Source organism: Atractosteus spatula, chromosome 6 (assembly GCF_055471065.1).
Source record: "Atractosteus spatula isolate fAtrSpa1 chromosome 6, fAtrSpa1.hap1, whole genome shotgun sequence".
Lineage (NCBI taxonomy): Eukaryota > Metazoa > Chordata > Actinopteri > Semionotiformes > Lepisosteidae > Atractosteus > Atractosteus spatula.
The window spans coordinates 34,319,258-34,340,217 of NC_142711.1; the positions used below are offsets into that span (position 1 = coordinate 34,319,258).

At 38.3% G+C, this 20,960-nt stretch overlaps 1 long non-coding RNA gene across 1 annotated transcript; it reads left to right on the plus strand.

Moving 5' to 3' along the window:
* Positions 1–12,518: 12,518 nt before the first annotated feature.
* LOC148832804 (uncharacterized) lies at positions 12,519–19,544 on the plus strand. The gene is made up of 4 exons (XR_016091234.1): positions 12,519–12,582; positions 13,170–13,238; positions 13,934–14,005; positions 19,470–19,544. It is a non-coding gene; the product is annotated as an uncharacterized LOC148832804 (long non-coding RNA).
* The last annotated feature ends 1,416 nt before the right edge of the window (positions 19,545–20,960 follow it).

Consider the following 20,960-nt stretch of genomic DNA (forward strand, 5'->3'; position numbering starts at 1 on the left):
CTGGCCTGTAAACTTTCTCACACTTTCTATCCAAATAAATTATTTGAATGAGACGTTGGCTTGCTTCCTGAGTTTTTGGAAATATTTGAATGTATAGCTGGCTGGATAGCTGGATACAAGCTACACTCCAGCCAGTACAGGATCCATCATCAGTTTAGACCTCTGCACCCCTTCAGGTTGATACAGCGGGTAGTACAAATGTTTAGTAGGATTATATTCTTTGATGGTTGACAAGTCAGCACAAGTAAAATCAGAAGATTCTATCCATGATGCAGCCAGAAATATCTCTTTTCCCGTTTCTCTGATGTGACAGAGCTGTTGCTTCATTGCTAGAGAATATCTACCTGCTTAATTTGTTTAATTATTAAAAGTAAACTAAAAACATTTTAAAAAATAACTGAAAATGGAAACGAAGAGTCAGAGATTAAGTTTATTGGCTTGGAAAAAATTGTGACATTGTGAAAATAATTGGAAAATGTGAAACATTTCTGGAAATATCTCAACAAACTAGCAAGGACCTAATGATAATTCCCAAACTACTAATGGAGCCATGGCAGAAGATTGATACTGACCTGTTTCAACTAAATGGCACAGATTACTTGTTATTCATTGACTATTTCTCTGGTTACCCAGAGATGGCATTGCTTTTAAATACAGCTCACACCTGAAGAAGACTCCACGGCCGAAACATTGTGTTTTTTTTCTTCTCTTTTCAGCATGGAATAAAGCTATTACTTGTTCCTTTGCAGCCTACGCATGCTGACACAGCTACCCACCAGAACTATATGTATTGTTGTTCACACTTCAAAGGAAAGGAGATATAATGATAAATAGCAATGCAGGTCAAATGCCATAGCAGTATAGTACCGCTAGATGCCGTTATAGTGCAAAAAGTGTAATGGAAGTGAACACATGCAAATAAATGACTAGCAGAAACTAACTGCTCATTAAAATACATTTCTTTATTGAACAATGAACATTACAAATGGTGACTCAATTGTATGAAGATACACAAAGGACATCATCTATTTTACACTCTGGTTCATGCTTCTTTTTAATACTGTACTAATATTGGCTTGTCTTGGACATTATGGACCAAACAACAAATACCATAGCACTCTCACCTATACCCGAGAGTACCTGCTTTTCTTTCGCTCTCATGTTGATTTGTCTTACCTGGAGCTTCACCAGCATGTTGTGCTTTAAATGACCACAAAAATAAACACAAGAAGAGAGGATCAAGAGGCTGAATTCAAAACAGAATACAAAAGCACCACTGGGAACATCCACTCCCAGTGTTAAATCTTTTCAAATGTGTGGTTCCTTTTTAAACAACAAGGTAGATGGGCTATCTACATGACTTGACTTTGACTGTGATTTTAAACAGAACAACTTGATTTGTTTCACTGAAACCTGGCTCGAAAAAGATTCAGCAGATATTAATCTTTTCAGGTACTTCATGATCAGGGAAGATTAGGATGAGGTTTAAGTACAGACATCTGTGGGGCGTGGATAATGAATGTTCTTTCATAAAACATGGACTTCTCAATTCCACATCTAAAAGCAAGTGTGCATCTGGGATTGTGACCTGCTAATCATTTCCTTTTAGACTATTCTTCCTGCCAGGGTATTCAGCCAGATCACAATTACTGTATACTTGCTTACATACAGTAGCTGGACCCGATTATGAAATGGTAGTAGACAGCTTTAGCAATACGCTGGCTTGCTCTGCTAATTATTCTGGGTAACTTTAATATGCATCATTTCCTGTCCTGCCCCCCTTTATAAGTACATAGACTGCCCCACTTACTTGTCTTATATACACGATCAATGTTTTGGGAATATTGCAAGTGCCTATAAAATTTTATGCTGACCACCCTTAAGAAAGTTGTATCACATTACAGTCTGTAATGTTATACATCTTCTTCCCAAATACTGACAAAAGCCAGCTATTCCGACAATGCAAAGTACAAATGCAAATGCAAAGGACAAAGAATAATAAAGATAAATAAAAGGGGCTGGCAAATACCTTTTGATTTGATTCTTGCATGATTACATGTTACATCCAGTTCTGTGAAAGTGGTGCTGTTGAAATCAAAACAGTGAGAGTATTTCCTCATAGCAAGCCGTGAGGTTGTCTAAAAGAATTGAAAACATGCCTAGCTGAAAAGAAGAATGCTTTGATGAGAGGTGAAACTGAAGTTGTCAGAAAAACAGAAAAGGCATTCAAACATAAAACAAGGAAAGCAAAACTTCAAACTGAGCAGCTGGGGAAGGAGGCAACTGGTGAGGGATACTACTATGAGGCCTATGACAACTTTCAAAGAGCTACAAAATTCAATGGCTGAGATGGGAGAAAATGTACATAAGTCACAAATACCCCAATCTGTCCACAAAGCTGGCCTATTTGACAGAGTGGAAAACCCATCTCATATCCTGTCTGGATTTTGCAACAAAGCACAATAAAGGGGTTATCTCTCTCTCAGTCAACACATCCCTACAGTCAAGCATGGTGTCAAGCACCCCTATAGGCAGCATTAAGTAATTGGATGTTTTAACTCAGCAGATACTAGAAAGCTTGTTGGGGCTGAAGAAAAATGGCCCAATCAAAGTACAGGTAAAAACTAGAGGAAAACCTGTTTCAGTGTAAAGATTTAAACTAGGGCAGAAAAGGTATCGTTCAGCAGGAAATGAATCCAGTGTAAGCTACACTGGAACGACTTAAGACTAAGAAAGTGAATACTCTTAAGTGGCACACTAAAAGTCTTGACTTGAATCCTTTTAAGAATTCATTAAAATACTTGAAAATGTTATCCATATGCTATTCCCCCAGTAACTTGAGAGAGCTTGAGCTCTGGTAAAGTTAAAATCAGGCAAATCTTGTTGGGTCTTAACCAAAAATATGTGTGGATGTAATTTCTGCCAAATGCTTTCCAACCAAAAATAAACCCAGTTTATGGGTCTTAATACTCATGCAGTCAACATATTTCAGTTTTTCTATTAGTTATTCCTGACATTTACCATGAAAAGTTTTACTCTTTAATTTTACAGTCTGGTAAATCAGACATTCAGGTTTTGAATAAATCATTTTGCTTTAAAAAATGTGTGTGCATCATTTTAGGAACTCTTAAGTGGTCATCCATGACTACTTGTTTCAATGGGGTATAAATATGAGGTAACATGCAGGCGAAACACCCTTAGTTATCCATCAACATGAGGAAGACCAGGGAATACAAAAATGAAATGAGACAAAGGGCTGTTGACCTTGTGGACTCTCCTCTTCAGCTCACCCCACACGTTTTCAATGGGGTTTAGGTCAGGGGACTGGGATGGTCACTGCAAAAGCTTGATTCCGTGGTCAGTGAACCATTTCTATGTGGATCTGGAGGTATGCTTTGGATCATTGTCCTGCTGGAAGATCCAACCACAACCCAGTCTTAGCCTCCTGGCAGAGGCAGCCAGATTTTAATCTAAATCGAGTCCATGATGCCATGTATCCTAACAAGATTCCTAGGGTTCCCAAGATTCTTTGGAAGAAAAACAGCCCCACAACATCACAGATTCACCACCGTACTTCACAGTGGGTATTAGGTTCTTTTCTGCATGACCTTGACTCTTTTTATACCAAACCCGCCTCTGGTGTTTGTTGCCAAAAAAGCTCTATTTTTGTCTAATCTGACCATAGAACCCGATTCCAATCAAAGTTCCAGTGATGTTTAGTGAACTTCAGGCACTTACAGTACGTTTGTGGTTTGACGACAGCAGAGGCTTTCTTCTGGCAAGCCTTCCAAATAGTTTGATGGCATGGAGGTGGTGTCTAATTGTAGTTTTGGAGACTTGGTGACCCCAGGATGCAACCAACTCCTGCAATTGTCCAACTGTGATCCTCGGAGAAAGTTTTGCCTCTTGAACCATCTTCCTCACTGTGCGTGGGGGCAAAATACACTTGTGTCCTCTTCCAGGCAGGTTCATCACAGCTCCAGTTGTTTCAAACTTCTTAATTATTGCCCTAATAGTGAAGATGGGTATTTTCAGGTGTGAAGTTTTTTTTTTATAGCCATTGCCTGATTTATGAAGCTCAACAACCCTTTGTCTCATTTCATTTTTGTATTTTCTGGTCTTCCCCATGTTGATGGATGACTAAGGGTGTTTCGCCTGCATGTTACCTCATATTTATACCCCAGTGAAACAAGTAGTCATGGATGACCACTTAAGAGTTCCTAAAGACTCAGCTGTGCTTAAAAAAGGTAAAATATGAATGGGAATATATGTCAATTAGATTTTGTTCATAGGAGATTTTGATTTTGTTCATGTTCTTTCTAGGGGTGCCAATAATTGAGAAAATATATATATATTTTTTAATAAGGATTTTTTTCCTTTGAATAATTTTACCTCACTGAAAGGTTAGATTTCTCTCATATTTTCAATGTAAGATCAAGCTGATAAACAACATACTGTAAGACATTTTTTCATAGTCTTTTTTTGTTCATCTTTACCAAGGGTGCCAATAATTCTGGAGGGCACTGTAAACTGGTCTACAGTAGTAGTTTCCATCTGACGAATGTATACAAGAGATTGATTTTTCACAGCAAAGTAAGGATAAGATAATACTTCTGAGGGGTCATGTAGATTACCTTCTATCATCCTAACCTACTACCAGGTGGGCTTCAAACTGGGGTCTATCTGCACAGAGGTGAAGGTTCCTCAGTGTTTGTCACTATTCAAAATATAGTACTCTATTGAGGTCATGGTTTTGTCTGTATTATTCTCCAGGGTCTCTGTAGCTGCTTCGGCTTCTTCATTCTCTATGTCTCCATAGTAGGCATGGCTTCTCCTTTCCACATCATCTAAACAAACTACAATGGAATATTTATCCTTTGACAACATTTGCCATAATTCTTAAAACTGTGGATGGTTTTGTCCTAATAAGACAGTATAAGGTAACCGAGGGATGACTCTAACCATGGCTTTATAGGCTCCTTCTGGTGTTTGTACTGTAGGATATGGCTTCATATCACCATGAGGACAGATGACAGCAATTGTTTCATCAGTTTGGACTTTTTTTCTATTTGGACCTACCTGAAGCGGAGCTAGTGTGGTGATGTCAGCGCCCTCACTGTGCGTAGCAGATTCCTCAGCTGCCTGGGCTGAGGGAGGTCTCCTTTAGCTCACGCGGTTGGTGCCCTGTTGCATTAAACCGGAGACCCGGGTTTGCGCCCCAGGTGTGGGCGCCGGAATGGGCGGCGGGGGGCACAACCCCGTGCGGAACCGTGACTGTCACATTGGTGCCGTGACCCGGGCGGGAGTGTGGAGTGGCCTTCGCCGAGCCGAAGTTCAGCAGGGGAGGGTGTAGCGGAGCTAGTGTGGTGACGTCAGCGCCCTCACCGCGCGTAGCAGGGTCCTCAGCTGCCTGGGCTGAGGGAGGTCTCCTTTAGCTCACGCGGTTGGTGCCCTGTTGCGTTACGCCGGAGACCCGGGTTTGCGCCCCAGGTGTGGGGGCTGGAACGGGCGGCGGGGGGCACGACCCCGCGCGGAACCGTGACTGACACATACACACAAGGCTACCAATGTTATTATACTTTCTGAGTCCAACAAAGCTTCAACTGAGCAGTTTTCCACTTTTATTGAGATGGGTTGAGTGAATTTCACATTCCCTTTTTCCTAGAGCTCACGTAAAATTGCAATACTCACCCATTGCATCCTCCATTTACATAGGCTCACTTTGTAAATGACAGTATTTAGCAATGTGTCCATACCTTTGGCAATTATAGCATTGTCTAGATTCTTGTCCAGCATAACTAGCCCTTCTCAAACTGCTGTATGTTTTTTGGGAAGATGGTGGTCCCTTTAAGTTGACAGTTGAAAAGTATTCAAACTCTTATTACTGTGTCCCATTATGTGATATTTGGAAACTAAATTATATCAATGAACAGTACTGAATTTAGCTCTCAGTCACCTGATGGAGGAACAGCTAGTGGTGAAAAAGACTAAGTAGAGACTATTAGTTCAATGTTATTGGCTGAGTATAATAAAGTCTAATAAAGTCTGTAGAAGACTAATGTTATGAGTGTCCAAGTGCCAAATTACTGCACCTCAACTGTACTACTGAAGTCCTCTAGTTCCTCTCCCAATTATTGGAAACCCCTTTGAAAGAATTGGTATGGATTTAGTGTATATAGTACACTCCCTACTGGTGAGAATTTAAAGTGCAGAGGTATTAATCATAACACTGAACAACTGAACTATGAATGCTCAACTTCCTAGTAGAACCAATAGCCAAGAGTGTTAAAGGAAATCAATATACAGTATACTAGTCATAATGCATTACACTACACAACACCTTGAGGTGATACTGTAGGTCTAAGAACTGCCACATCTAAAATATTGCATGAGAACTGTTTTATTTCTTTTCCAGAGTCAGTATTCCAGTGGAGATCCTTACAGATCAGGGAACATTGTTTATGTAATGAGTAATGAAAGAAGTTTGCAAAGAGAGCAACAAGAACAACAGCGAAGGAGCTGTAAATCGACGAGCAACACTTTGCGAGTGTAAACACAGTAAGAAAGGTCTTGTGTTGCTTCGTACTACCAAATGTAGATTTCGAGCTACATTGAAGGATCTCTGTGAAATTATTGCTAAGGTTAGTCTGGAGGACTGTAAAGTAGGACAGACGGGGAGATGTACTAAGGAACATATTCATTACATTAACCTCCTGAGTGAGATATTTATCAAAACATCAGGTTCATAACTCCTGAACCACTGGGAGAAGACTGTCTGGATGTTCTGTAACAATCCACCATGGTGTCTGCTGGTCAGGTGGGTTTACAGCAAAATGGTTACCGGGTAAGTAGGTTCTAAGAATAGAATTAACTGTGGAAATCACCACTTACTCTCACAAAAAATAATTTGTCAATCAGAAATTCAGAAAGAGAAAATGCATTCCACCTTCCATCTGTTTTTCACAACGAAAAAAGGAGTCCAAAAAAGTTGACAAAAACAATCAAAAGAATTTAAAGGCCATGCTGATGTTAATTGCAGGTCTTCTATAATCAGCTTTCCAAAGAAGGTAGTGAAAGCACAGTTCTCCTTCATATATAAAATTGAATGGTTACAAGAGTGTCACGCCCAGTACACCTAGAGGGCACTCTACTTCTGGCCTGTTTCTAGTTCCCTGTGATTATTCATGCCTTTCTGGTGTGTCTTGTTGTGTAGCCTATTTATTTCCTGTGTCTGCTCTGCTCCTCACTCAGAATTGAGGTTATGGATGTCCTGAGACCCGCCTAGCACCAGGTCGCTCCTGTCCATGGCCTGAGGGCATAGGTTTCTTTACCAACATTGTCTGTCACCTAAGCCTGGGCTAACCCCCGTGTTGCCCCTTTTAGCACGACACATACGGTCTTTATTGCTCTCCTTGTCATTCCATGGCTTGCCCTTCCGACATCCGTGATAGAATGCTGAGCCTACTCTAGACCCCGCGAGCGGCCTTTTTTTATTTTTGTTTCCTGACTTTTGGAATTTTTTTTCTTTACTCCTGGTTCTGGGCTTCCATGCCCCCTGCTCTCCCTTTCTGTTGAGGGTTATTTCTTTTACGTGTTGTTTGTTCTCCTGTCCCATCAGGGTTTATATTTATTGCGTGTCTTGCCTCTGTCCTGGGCTCCCATGCCCACTGCTGCTTCCGTCTTCCGGGCTTCCACGACCCCTGGTCTCCCTGTCTCCAGGCTCCCATGCACTCTGGTCTGGGCTTCCATGCCCTTATGTGTTTATTGTTCCCCTGTTCCGTCAGGGTTTATTTTTGTTGTTCGTGATTTTTTGTTTGTTTGTTCGGTCTGGTTTCTTGTTTTGCTCCTCTGGAGCTCAGTTTTGCCCCCCCCCTTCCTCTACTCAATAAAGGTTTATACCCCGGAGGAGGGGGTATCTCTCAGCTGTTGACTCCTGGAGGTTTCCTTTCAGTTAAATGAGGTTTCTCCTCCCCCCAGTGCTGTGCAGCTCTTTTTTGGGCGTCAGGAGCCACCCTTGAAGGGGGGATACTGTCACGCCCAGTACACCTAGAGGGTGCTCAACTTCTGTCCTGTTCCTAATTCCCTGTGATTATTCATGTCTTTCTGGTGTGTCTTGTTGTGTAGCATATTTACTTCCTGCTTCTGTTCTGCTCCTCGCTCAGCATTGAGGTTACGGATGTCCTGAGACCCGCCAAGCACAAGGTCGCTCCTGTCCGTGGCCTGAGGGCATAGGTTTCTTTCCGACATCGTCTGACCCCCTGAGCCTGGGCTAACCCCTGTTTTGCCCCTTTTACCAATATGCATAGGGTCTTTATTGCTATTCTTGTCATTCCACGGCTTGCCCTTCCGACATCCGTGATAAAGAGTGTTTAAAACATATCCCAAATCCAAAGTCCATAGAGCTCTTAGTTCCCATAGAGATGTTTTCTCCCAGTACAGGAATTGTTTTTTTAAAAAAATATATGAAGAAAGAAAATAACTCGCTTGTTTCCTGGTCTCTTATCTTCATTGCTTCGTGGCTGGCTCAATGTATCTCCCTATCCTCATGGCTTCAGCTCTGTTCTTATAGGAACCAATTAGACCTAATAATTTATCATATCACATGGATTCTAAATATGCAATATACAATTTATTGATATAACACCAAAATATGCATAACAAACAACAAACGTATAGGATACACAGTATTTCAGAAATGATCTGCTGTGATTGGAAGCTGATCATTCACTAAGGGATTTCAAAGATAAGAGTTAAAAACTTCAGAATTAAATTATGCATTGACTACAACCTGTTACAATCTAGGTTCTATCAGTCGCGTATAATGACAACTCATGTATTTCTCAGACACAAATACATTTGCATTTACTATTTTGAACTAAACATCAAACGTGCATTTGGAATAATAGTTCAACTGTTAAGAATTATAAAGTGAATAAGGAAGTTTATACAAAAAAAAATCCATTGGTCACATGTCCTTGGTGAGTTAAAAGTACTATTAATAAGACAGGGCCAGGCTGGATCGATCCATGGCAGCTTCTCTATGCTGGGAGGGTCTCAATGCAGACAGAAAAGAGAGAAGAAGCTTTTTCTTGTGTTGCGATTCAGCCAAAGTTAGTATCTCACAGACTCTGGTCTATAAACAGTGACACAGTTTGTCTTCTAGCTGTCTGGTCGCAGATGGACAGAACCTGGATCCTCCTGACTAAAGGTTTGTTCAGAATACACTTGGACAAAAGGAATGTCTGCAAATTCAAAGAATGTTAATTGCACAATATACCGACAATTTCTCCTAAAGTACCCACACTGCAGCCTTTGCTTCTATGAGCGCAGTCAGTCAAGGTAACAGTGCTGAAAGGTCCCCTTCCCTTAATCACTGGCATCTATTTTCCCCATCCATGACCCTGCTTGCCTACTAAGTGTCCCTGATACCTGCCTAAAGAATAAGTGGTTTGCAGCTTTCAGTCTCTCATCTTCTTGAAATATTAAGTTTTCAGCAGTTCTGGATTCCTCATTTGCACTTTGCTTTCTGTGTCACAGCTTTTCCAGGGGGATCCCGCATGGACACTCGGTCCACTGTTCACCTTCACTGACAGGCTGTTGTTATCCTCAGCCAGCCAAGTTACACCAACGAAGCAAAGCAATTCCAATCACATTTTTTTTTCTCAAAGTAACAACATTCCTTCCATCCTTTAAAGTTGGCAAATTGTAGCCAAGGATGGTAAACTGTGAGGCACAAAAGTATAAAGAAAATGAAATTTCAGATAGAGACTCCGTGGACACAGCTCTCCACAGTGCAGTATATATTATTTAATGGAACAAGTAATAGGTTTATTCCATGCTGAAAAAAAGAAGAAAGAGAACACAACGTTTCGGCCGTGGAGCCTTCTTCAGGTCCCACCTGAAGAAGGCTCCACGGCCGAAACGTTGTGTTCTCTTTCTTCTTTTTTTCAGCATGGAATAAACCTATTACTTGTTCCTTTGCAGCCTACGCATGCTGACGCAGCTACCCACCTGAACTATATTATTTAATTTCACATAGTACTTTTATCTTTATTGAAAGTGGTTTACACAAGAATACTACAAAAGAAAAAAATAAAGGAAAAGAAAAAATAAAGCATAAAACGTTAAAAGCATTAAAACTCCAGGTATTCTGAAAACAAACCACAAATAAAACAAACTTAGATAAAAACCATGATGAAACACTAAAACAATAAAAATCAGTATTAAAAGGAACTAATAAAAATTAGTTTTTGACATGAAAAATTAGTAGTTGGCTGATTAAGAAAGTCCAATTACACTGTCTGCAATCTAGCCCGTTATTTTTGCCCATTGTAGTCAAGACAAGTCTCCAAAAACTGAACCAAAAAGTTTTATAAAAAGTGTGCCTCTGCCTCTCATCATGCAGTCAATGGACAACCAAGCGAACAATATTAATTCTCACTGGTTGCATAAAACATTAGGATCTGTGACATCACTCTAGACATGTTAAAATGTGGCGAGCAGAGATAGAATCCAAAAGCTAGATCCCAGTTGTCACGATCACAAACCCCTCCTCTTAAGGGTGCTCCAGCCCTTCCTTGTTAGTTTCATCTCCCACACCTGTTCCCTGTTCCAGCCCCTTTTCAGTTTCCCCTTAAAAGCCAGACGCAGACGCTAATCTGGGCTCTGCATTGGTTACCGCATCATGCGAGCCCGGGACCTGGATGCGCCTGGCTCCGTTATGGTTCCTGTTCCTGTTCCTGTTCCTGTTCCTGTTCCTGTTCCTGTTCCTGTTCCTGTTCCCCTGCTGGTCCCGACCCGGTTCTGATTTTAATCGTCTGTCTCGGATGGATCGCCTGGCCTTGGACTTTTGCCCTGTTTTTGGATTTCCCGTTTGACTTATCCCTGGATTGTTTACCTCAGCCACACCTCCCCCCACCACCAGCACTCCATGGACACGCCCCCTGTTTTCATTCTCGTATCTTGCATGCCTTTTTCCCTGTGTTTTCTTCACTAATCCCTGGATCATGTCATCCGCATAGGGTCCGGAAAGAACTCTCCCCGACACCAGTGAAGGCTTGGAGAGAGACCGGTGCAGACATAGATTACTGAAGCAGGTCAGATAGCAAAGGCTGGCGGAGACTTCCAAAAGGACAGCCAATAGCAGATGAGCTGATCTGTGATTTCAGGCAGATGCAGCTATCAGGGCTGATCCAGGCAGGGTGGCTGTGCCACCACACAGGGTTGTCAAATCAGGCTTCTGGTTTTGGATCCATACTACTGGTCCAGTGCTTGGTTGAACAGATAGAGTGCTGGCAGGAAGAGTGGATTCAAGACAGATAGATATTTCCGGGCAGGATTCAGGCTGAGTGTCCTTCTCGGAAGCGGACTAATTATGCTGAGAGTACTACCCTAGGCAGAAGGTTTCTCAATGACCGAGTGCTGGATCAGTGGCATATCAAGACTTAAATATCTTGCGCTTATGGAATAATTGTCCATTAATTAGTGGACAATAATTAATAGCTGGGACAATCGGCCTAACTCACAGCCCATGTAGGGGTTCTACTCCCCATGTTTTCCAAGGGCAGGGAGCTCTGGTTCACCTGAGTGTAACCAGAAGGCCCTGGAAAGATGTGAAGGGCAGCTTTGATGTTGCTCTCTGATCAGAGCTTGTCGACAACAATTCACAATGTTATGTAAACTGCATAAAATCCAGGGAACAAATTCCAGTTCAATTTGATAAGGAGAAATCTGCCTTAGTTCCTTCATTTTTACTTGTACTTTAGATTTTTTATTATACTTACCTTTGGCATTAGTGCACGAAGACTAACATATATTCTTGTAACACAGTTGATAATCTCTCCAGTTAAAAATAAAATTTGTTGATTTGTTCAGAGATAAATGGGAAAAGGTGTGGTGGTCTAAAAGTTCTGTAGTAAAGCATATCAGTATGAATGAGTTGTTAAAAACTCACTGGTATTATGCTATAATGTATAATTATATTATTGTTCCAAATTATGTTTCCCAGATGTTTAATGTTATCAAGTCATGATTTCATGTTTTACCAACTGTCGACATGGTGTAAAGGAGAATATCTTAGTCCTAGGTCTCCATTAGGTTTCCATTCATTCAGATATCTTTGCACTAGCTCCAGATTCACTAAATTGCCTTAAATGGATATTCAGTGTGTCACACAATCCTTCCATCTCAGCTAATTGGACATGTACATTCCTCAAGTGACTTCTTACTCTATTAAAACCTGATTTATTTTAGATATGATTTTTATTTTTCATAGGATTAAGTTAAATGGTTGGTGCTATAAAACCTTAGCAAGATTATGTAAATGATTAATTCAGGATAATGATATCTGACTGCTGATTACTTCAGAAATTGCAATAAAGATTAATTTTATTTCTGTAAATGACATTGTACCCAAGAGTAATAAAGCAATTGAAAATGATCAGAGGTATGTTATAAAGCTCATGAGTACTTGATATAACAGCAATAGTAACTAAAAAGTAATCATTTAGGCAGCTTACATCAAATCCACTTTTTCCTGTGCTGGAGAAAGAATTTGCACCTGGACATTTCTTCTTCTTAGAGGTAAATCTGAAACATTTAAGATAATTTAATTTTGTTGAATCCAGGGAGAGAGTTTCATACTGTTTTTAAACTGTAGGCTGAGTATTGCTGTGTTGCTTGTTGTAATGTTAGCATTACTGAAGGGTAAAGTCTTTCACTGGTATTGGATTAATTTGTGTGGTCTATTCTGTTGTTCAGTCATAACAATAAAGATTATGTTTTGAATAAAGGTGACAATAAATGAAGGAAAAACTCTTTGACAGTTGACATTTTTTAAATTTCTGTTGTAAAAAATGACCATCCTTCTTTAGTTTAATACATTTCATGGTATTTTAATTTTTGAACAGTTCACTATAAATTATTTAGGGTCCTTTAAATTGTCCACAATTTTAAATTAAAATTAATCCAAATAATGAAATAGTTGAGTGAAATAGATCATAGGAGGAATGAGAACTGATCATTTTCCTTTTCCACATAAGTTGTCATTTATTCTTATTATTGTGTTGGCTACTTCCTTATAAAAGAAATTACTAATTCAGGCAGACTATTGTTTCCATTTGAGCAACTTCCTGATCCTCCCGTCTCTAATCAGTGAAATAAATTTCCAGGACCCAAGATGCCATGGTTATGCTGTGCAAAAATTTTCAGTTGCAGAAAGTGCAACTGCTGCATTTGTGGTAAGTAACAAAATTTCAACAATCATCAAATGCATAAGGATCAATAAATACTAAACAAACTTCCAACAGTTATAAGCATGGTTGTGAATCTCGTGAACACAGTGAGTGAAGCTAGCTTAATGCCACCTTTACAAATAATGTGCAAATTTGATTCTGGACGTGTTCATACCTTCTTGTATTTAGATTTTCATAATCATCATAATCTGAATCACTTTTCATTAAGAATGATCTTACTTAAATTATTTCTAAGACTGCTTAATTAGAACTTTTTTCCCTGATACCAGTTACAGATTTCAAACTGGATAGTCAGCCTTCTGTTAGTGAGATGTTTCCTCAGAGTCATCAATATCAAATATTAATTTGCAATGTCAGATGGGACTTTTCCTATACAGTACATTGATTGACAACCTTTGGCAGATACCAAAAATATGAGGCTACTACTAGAAGCTGCTTAGGAGATGGTCTCAAATGACTTGAAGTTTTCATATACTGTACAAATGTGCAAATGGTGTTCAGATGTATAAAATTGACTGTAGGAGTTTAGCTTTAGTTATAGGTGAGATCAGTTTCTAGAACTGTTTAAAGAGAGTTGGTAGCTTTTCTCTCTCTACTTCTATGTAGACAATGTCTACATGACATTTCACATTTCACATGACATTTTTGTTTAAAAGATTGTTTTTACTCAAAACAAAAAGGCAGCGTGAAAACGGATGCGGACAATACAATACAGACGGTCAAAGTGAATGACAACAGATTAGATCTTCCAGGTAAGTACATTCTTAATTCTGGACACATTCAGATTCACTGCACCAGGCTACACATAACCATGCATCAGAGGAAGTGTGCTGCATGCATGTGTTCCAGCTTCCTATTTTATTTACAAAGGATCAACTAAAAATGAATCATGTGCTAAAAGTAGCCAAGGTCACATATTTTGATCTACAATTTATATTACTAAAGAACATTCTTCTAACTAGCAATAAAAGTCTTCCAGATGTTAACTTGAAAACCTATGGTACAGTATCTCAAGTGCATAGTGATTTTCACAAAAGAACTGTTAATACAACTATATTGCTGTTGTTCAGATTTTAAAATAAGAACATCAGAAAGGTTACAAACAGAGGGGGGCTCTCTGATCTGAATGTTAGAATGTTCATATGATGTGTGGGCTTCTAAACTGTCTGTGCAATTTCTAAAAACACACCTGCTCACACCTGAAGAAGGCTCCATGGCCGAAACGTTGTGTTTTCTTTCTTCTTTTTTTCAGGTTGGAATAAACCTATTACTTGTTCCTTTGCATATCTAAAAACAATATCTCTTTGTCTGTAAACAAGCATTTGACATATCAAAATGATTAGCGATTACAATTAAAGATTAACTGATCAATTAAAGATTAGCAAAGTCATTTAAAATGTGAAGAACAATTATGTACATACTGTACAGTACAGTATACAGGATACTCATTTGGGAGTAACCTATGATGAGTAATAAAAGCTAAGAGATTTATATAACATGTAAAAACATCATTACAAAAAATAAAAGCAATTAATTCATTGTCCTGTGCAGTGGTATCCATTCTCCTTTACATTATATCAAATGAAGACACTGCTCGGGTTGCGGCACATTGCCATGATGGAAATGTACCTGGCGGGGGTCGAGCCAAGGCAGGAGGTGGTCTCGCTGGTCCTGGGACAGCCAACCCAAACCATAATAATAAATAATGCTGTATTTTGTGGCAGCAAATCACCAGTTATGTTAAAAATTACAAATTGCCTCGTTTTCACTAACATACTACCTCCAACATACTAACATGCTACAGTACCTCCCATCAGCAGAACAATACAGGAGTAAGACCAGACAAAATGTTACCAAAGCAATTTTGTTTCTGGGCACTTCAATTTTAATCATACAGATAATGCTAGTCTGTATATATATATATGATTATGTTATGCACTATTTACCCCAGCATTGAGTTTTGGGGTCTGTTTTTTCTTCAAATGTATCTACTTGAATATGCAATTCTTCACAACAGCTTCACTGGTTCTCATTGAGGTCAAAGAGTTCAATCTTTGACTCGTTTTCCAGAGAATAATTTTTCTGAGGATTGAGGATTATTAATGTGCTCTTTGGTGAATTACGGATGGGCAGCAATGCTCTTTTGGAATAGCAATGGTTTCATCCTTGTTATCCTACCATTGGCCACCATGCTTACTCAGTCGTTTTCTGATAGTTGAGTTAGTATAGTCATGTATTAGCGAGAGCCACCTACAGTTCCTTGGAAGTTACACTGAGGGTACTTTGTAACTTTCTTAATGATATTGGACTATCATCCACTATCGATTGACAGTCAATTGATGGAACCCCAACTCCTTAGAAATGGCTTTGTAACCTAATAACTGTATCAGTAACTCTTTTTCTGAGCACCTCAGAGATTTCCTTAGAATGTAGCTTGACTTGCTTCCACACACTTGTATAGAGAAGTTCAGAATCATGTTTCTGATTTTACATAGAAGAGGCATTCCAAATCAAGATCGACCTAATTATTTAAACATTTGATTCTAATTATTTCCTTAATTCATGAAACTAGGGATTCATTTACTTTTCCAAATTCCCTCTACTTTAATTACTCATTGTTTGTTTAATTCATAAATCATTTTGTTTCAGGAGACATGGCCTTGGGTATTGTAAGCCCTGTTGGATATTTACTGTACATACATTTTTAAATAAAAGGTCATCAATGTACCTCACAGAGTTCTAAACTGACCGTCTTGATTTTTTTCTGCATTGTTTTGGATTAAAGAAATTGTGACAAATGACTTTCTCACTACTGTGGGAATAGTTCTTTCTTTCTCTATCTCACTATTCACAGAACAGAGATACAAAAAATACCTACCATTGAGCATTAAAACAGCAATATATGGGGCATTTGTAAAGTACAAATATACTCAAAATGTTTAAACAGTTAGCTTTCGATTTCAGTTTCTGTGAAACCATCACATGGTTCAGGAATTATATTGAGAAGAAAGATAGCAAATACAATCATTTTTGTGTTTCATGGTTTCCAACTGTTGATTTTTAGTGGTATTAGCCAGTTGTGATAAGAGATATGAAGAGACCCTATGATCATGTCTCCATGCATTATTCCTTCTTATTCCTTCATTCCAAGTCCATGCAGACCATTTTGAAATGTCAGTCAAGTGTTCTGAGAGGTCCTATCGCGTTCCAGGAAGGAAAATAACAGATCTTATGTCATAGTAAAGAAATTTCACACTCAGTAAGACATTGGTTATGAGACCTATGACAGAAACCATGCTTCCAGCCAATCCCTGTTCAATTACAGTATATTTGCATTTCTTGAGTAAAGTCTCTGATTGTCCCACTGTGATCTCAGTAATGAAAAAAATCAATACTTTCATTTTTAGGAAGCTATTCCAACCCTTCTGCTCCCCCCAATCCACCACCATGTAAGTTGATATTCCTCTGAGGAGGGTAAAGAATCAAGCTCTTGTGAGCAGCCTTCCCAAAGTGTCACAAAGTGTTTTACATCTACATTTCTGCATACAGGTAAATAAACACTAAAAGTAAAAACAGGTATTAATGTTGAGATAATTAATGGAAATATATAAATGTATATTTCTGAAATGCAAAATTATATGTAAAATATAATATAAAACCTAAATGAGGGTAAAGGGAGAAAAATGATTAATCTTAAACAAAAATGCATATCTTGTAATTTCAGATTCAACAATAAGTTTAGAAAAGAGCCATCATTAACATCATTAATGGGTAAGTTTATAAGGTAATGATATCACAGGCAGATTGAAAGAATTAAAAAGATTAGCATATGTATTTTGTACTTTTTAAAGCATATAATCCATACTATTTGAAAAACTTAAACAGTTGGACTAGTGGTGACACATGAAAGCATTTTTAAAGGCCTTTAAAAAAGAATACCAGCTTTAACGACATGGCAGTGTAGCTTGTTCCATTCTTTCACAACCCTGTGCTACATGTTATCAGTTTTAAGTTCTCCTGCATGTGGCTTCCTCTTGTGTGCTCCTGTTCATTTTTCAGTAATGTTTCTGAAGAGGCCTGTGGGATTGACATTGCCAGTGCTTTTGAGAATACAGTTTTGAACATTTGAATCATGTCTGGTTTGCAGTAGCTTTTGAATTTGTAACAAGGCTCATAACACAATGCCCTTGTAACATAACCATAATATGGTTAAATGCCTATGTGCATAGAACGGTTTTCAAAAATCCCACAGTAGACCACAAGGTGAAGTTTATTCAGTTCTAGTCATAAAGTGACACAAATTTCTGGGTTTAAGCTAACAAACAGTTGATCATTTAAAGGGGAACTGCAGTCCCAATTTCTCAGACTGCTTATTAAATCACAGTAACAAAATAAATTAACAGTATCGCAAACCTTTATAAGCTCTGAATTAAGCACTAAACCATGAACTTTGTGAAAGTACTGTATAGTTGCTATGTTGTTGCAAACCCCTGGTCTCACTATGGGCAAGAGCCCGAGTTTGCACAAACTGTGACATAAAGTGGCCCTTCCTGCTCACTAGTCACTGTAATGACTAATGCAATGTGAGGTATGATCGAATAAATACAAGTTTTACAGCAACAATTTACTACAGAATTCACTGCAGAAATGTTCTAATGTGATCTGCATCCAAACTTAACAAATAAATTGTATTTGTCAGCAAAACTGCCTCGAAGTTGAGAGCAATATTTCTATTGGATTAAAAGAGGAGATATATTCACAAGCCTGCTTGTTTACAATGTAAAAGGGCAATTTCACATTCACTGAAAGCTTGGTTGCCTCATTCTGAATCACAGAATAGGGCTTTGCACGTACCTGGAATTTTGTCTATTTGGGATGTAAATAGGAGGTTTTACACGTTCCTGTGTACATTTTGCATTAATTGTGGCTTGAAATGCACTCATCAATGACGATTCTTTCTAACTCCGAAATATAAAAATAACATTTCAGTTCCCCTTTAATGTAGAAATCAAGAAATTGCAACTGAATAATGAGCTTTCTGGTGTCTGTGGCAAAATTATGTCTTTGGAAGGATTAAGTTCTTATGCCTGGCGTGCTCATCTAAACAAAGAATTAAACCAAAACTGCTACTCTTCCAAACTGAAATCAGGAGAGCAACAATGGTGAGTTACGCTGGATGACCAAGTGTGAAAATTGTGAGCAACAGAGTCTTTAGAGCCACATACACTGTATATTAATTTTCAAACAATCTCCACAGATAGCAAAAGAGGATTTTCCTCATCCAGTCTTTTTGGAAACAAATGCAATAGATAGAACATATTTCATAGATGTAACAAGATGGGCTTCTGTTTGTAACCTTTATGTTTTTTTCTTAAAATGCAGTATTGGTATGATAAGTCACAATGTCACTATTTCACGGTTTGCACATCTGCTACACTTGTGAAATGTCAAGGTGTGTATACTGTATATTCCACCTTGTCAGCAGACGCAGAACATGTATTCTAGACATTGTCATCAAACCACTCCTTGATCATCAAGAACATCATATGCTGTTTGCACTTTGATCCCCAATACTGCTTGAATCGGATCCCATAACTGTAATGGTAGTTGCTCATAGAAGTACACAGCAGTCTGCATTTCAAGGGAAGAACATACAGTACATGCAGGGCAAAATAAGCAACTAAGCAGGCAGGATGAACCAGGCCAAACACAGTTCGGAGTCATGGTCTGTGAATGTAGCAGAGTTCGTAGCCAAGCAGAAGACAGACTACCAAAAGCACAGATAAATACAGTCCAGAATCGCAGTGAGGAAATGAGCGGGGGTCAAATCAAGAGACGCAAGGGGAATCAAGAATCACGCATGACAATATCAAGTTATTATTGACAATAACATTTTAAAGTCAAGAAACCACAGGTCTGGTCTTTGTAGTTTAAATTGGACTCCATGTATTATGCTGAGACATATACTCTGCATCCATACATCAGCTATCTGATATTAATACATGATGAGAAATTGAATTATTTTATGTTACAAATGTAACTTCTTTAAGTAGTGTAAGTTTTTTTTTCTGTATTTACTGTTTCTTCATCAACACAGGAACCTCAGACCTACATGTCAGAACTTATTCCGGTCAATGTCACTAAAATAGTTTCTGGAAATGGGGATATTTGGGCAGATGTGTGTTGATGTCTCTGTATAATGGTTTTGTGTTGCAGGATTCAGTTGCCATGGAATGAGGGACTTCGTTGTAGAATCTCGCAATGAAGAAGGAGTAATAGGCAGAAGGAAATATCAAGCCAGCCAACAGAATATATCTGTCATATACAAAAATGGAGACACCATTAAAATAAAGAGCCAAAGGCTGTCCTGTCACAAACAATAAAAATTGATTTTAAAACTGCCTGCTTTTAATTGGAACTAGACAGAAACAGCAAAAGTGTTTACAAGTATATGAAATCTAAAATGAAATGTAAAGATCTCATGAACACAATTGTTTTATTTTCTTCAAGACCTTGAATGCTGCAGAGATGATAGTTATGGAAAAGGAATAAAGGAAGACAGTCAATAGAAAACTAAAATTCCAAATTTTAATTAATGTATTTTATGCTTTCTTGATGCTAGTCCTAAAGTATATTATTCTAGTGTTTCTTTAGGCCTAATTTGTTCACTCTTTTGAATATACTGTACAGTATTAGAAGGGCATTTTGGCAAAATACAGTAAGCCATAGGGCTCACAACTGCAGTTATATTACTTTTTATACCAAGCTAACATGTTATTAGTCTTTACTGTTATAATAATTTAAGAGTTAAAACACAGTACTGATTCTTATCAAATAGGCAGCAGTCTGTGTGCTTTAAAACGTCCCCCAACAGTACACTTTGTTCTATAGGTTTCTGTAGTGTAAATCTGCATCTTTTGCTTATATGAATAAAATCTTCAGATGATTGGAAATTATATATAATATTGAAGTAAACAGTCAAGATGTTCTGCATTTAAACACAAAAATAATGACAGAATGAAGAAAAAGCTTGTCCATGATTCCCTAAAACATAATGAGTGAAATATGCAGCTAATGGAAAAATAATAGTGACATTACTGCAATAGACTCAAAATGATCAAATCAAGCTAATTCCATGGAAAACCTTTTTAAAGCAAAATTTATCTTACAAATTTCAGAGCCAACCACTATAGAAGTGCAAAATTAGCATTAAGTTTTCCACTGTTAAACCGTAAGAAGGTATAGTACAACCATCTTTGTAATTTAGATACAGTATATTTAAAATATTCTTCAGTGTGCTTTGTGCTTTAAGGAATCATGGGGAGGTTTTTAGAAATGAACAGCCACACAATTTTAACAGATCTACCAAAACTCTTTTTACCAGCATCAAAGTTACACACATGATTTATTCATTGTACATACTGTACATGTATACAAATTATGGGAACTAGGATCCAGGTAATCTCCAATGCAGTATAATTGTGCTGATAAGATGTGTGAAATGATTTCAATATAAGAGTGAAAAGAAAAGTTACAAATATTACCAGGTCAATCAGGTAACCTACAGTAACTTGAAATGCATATGATGGATTTTTTTTTTTACCTCAGATCCACAAAAACAAGATGTGCTTAAAAATTGATAGCACTTTGGGAATCAACACTGATAAGAAGGAGTTGAAGGATTAGCAGCACAGCCAGATTGATCAC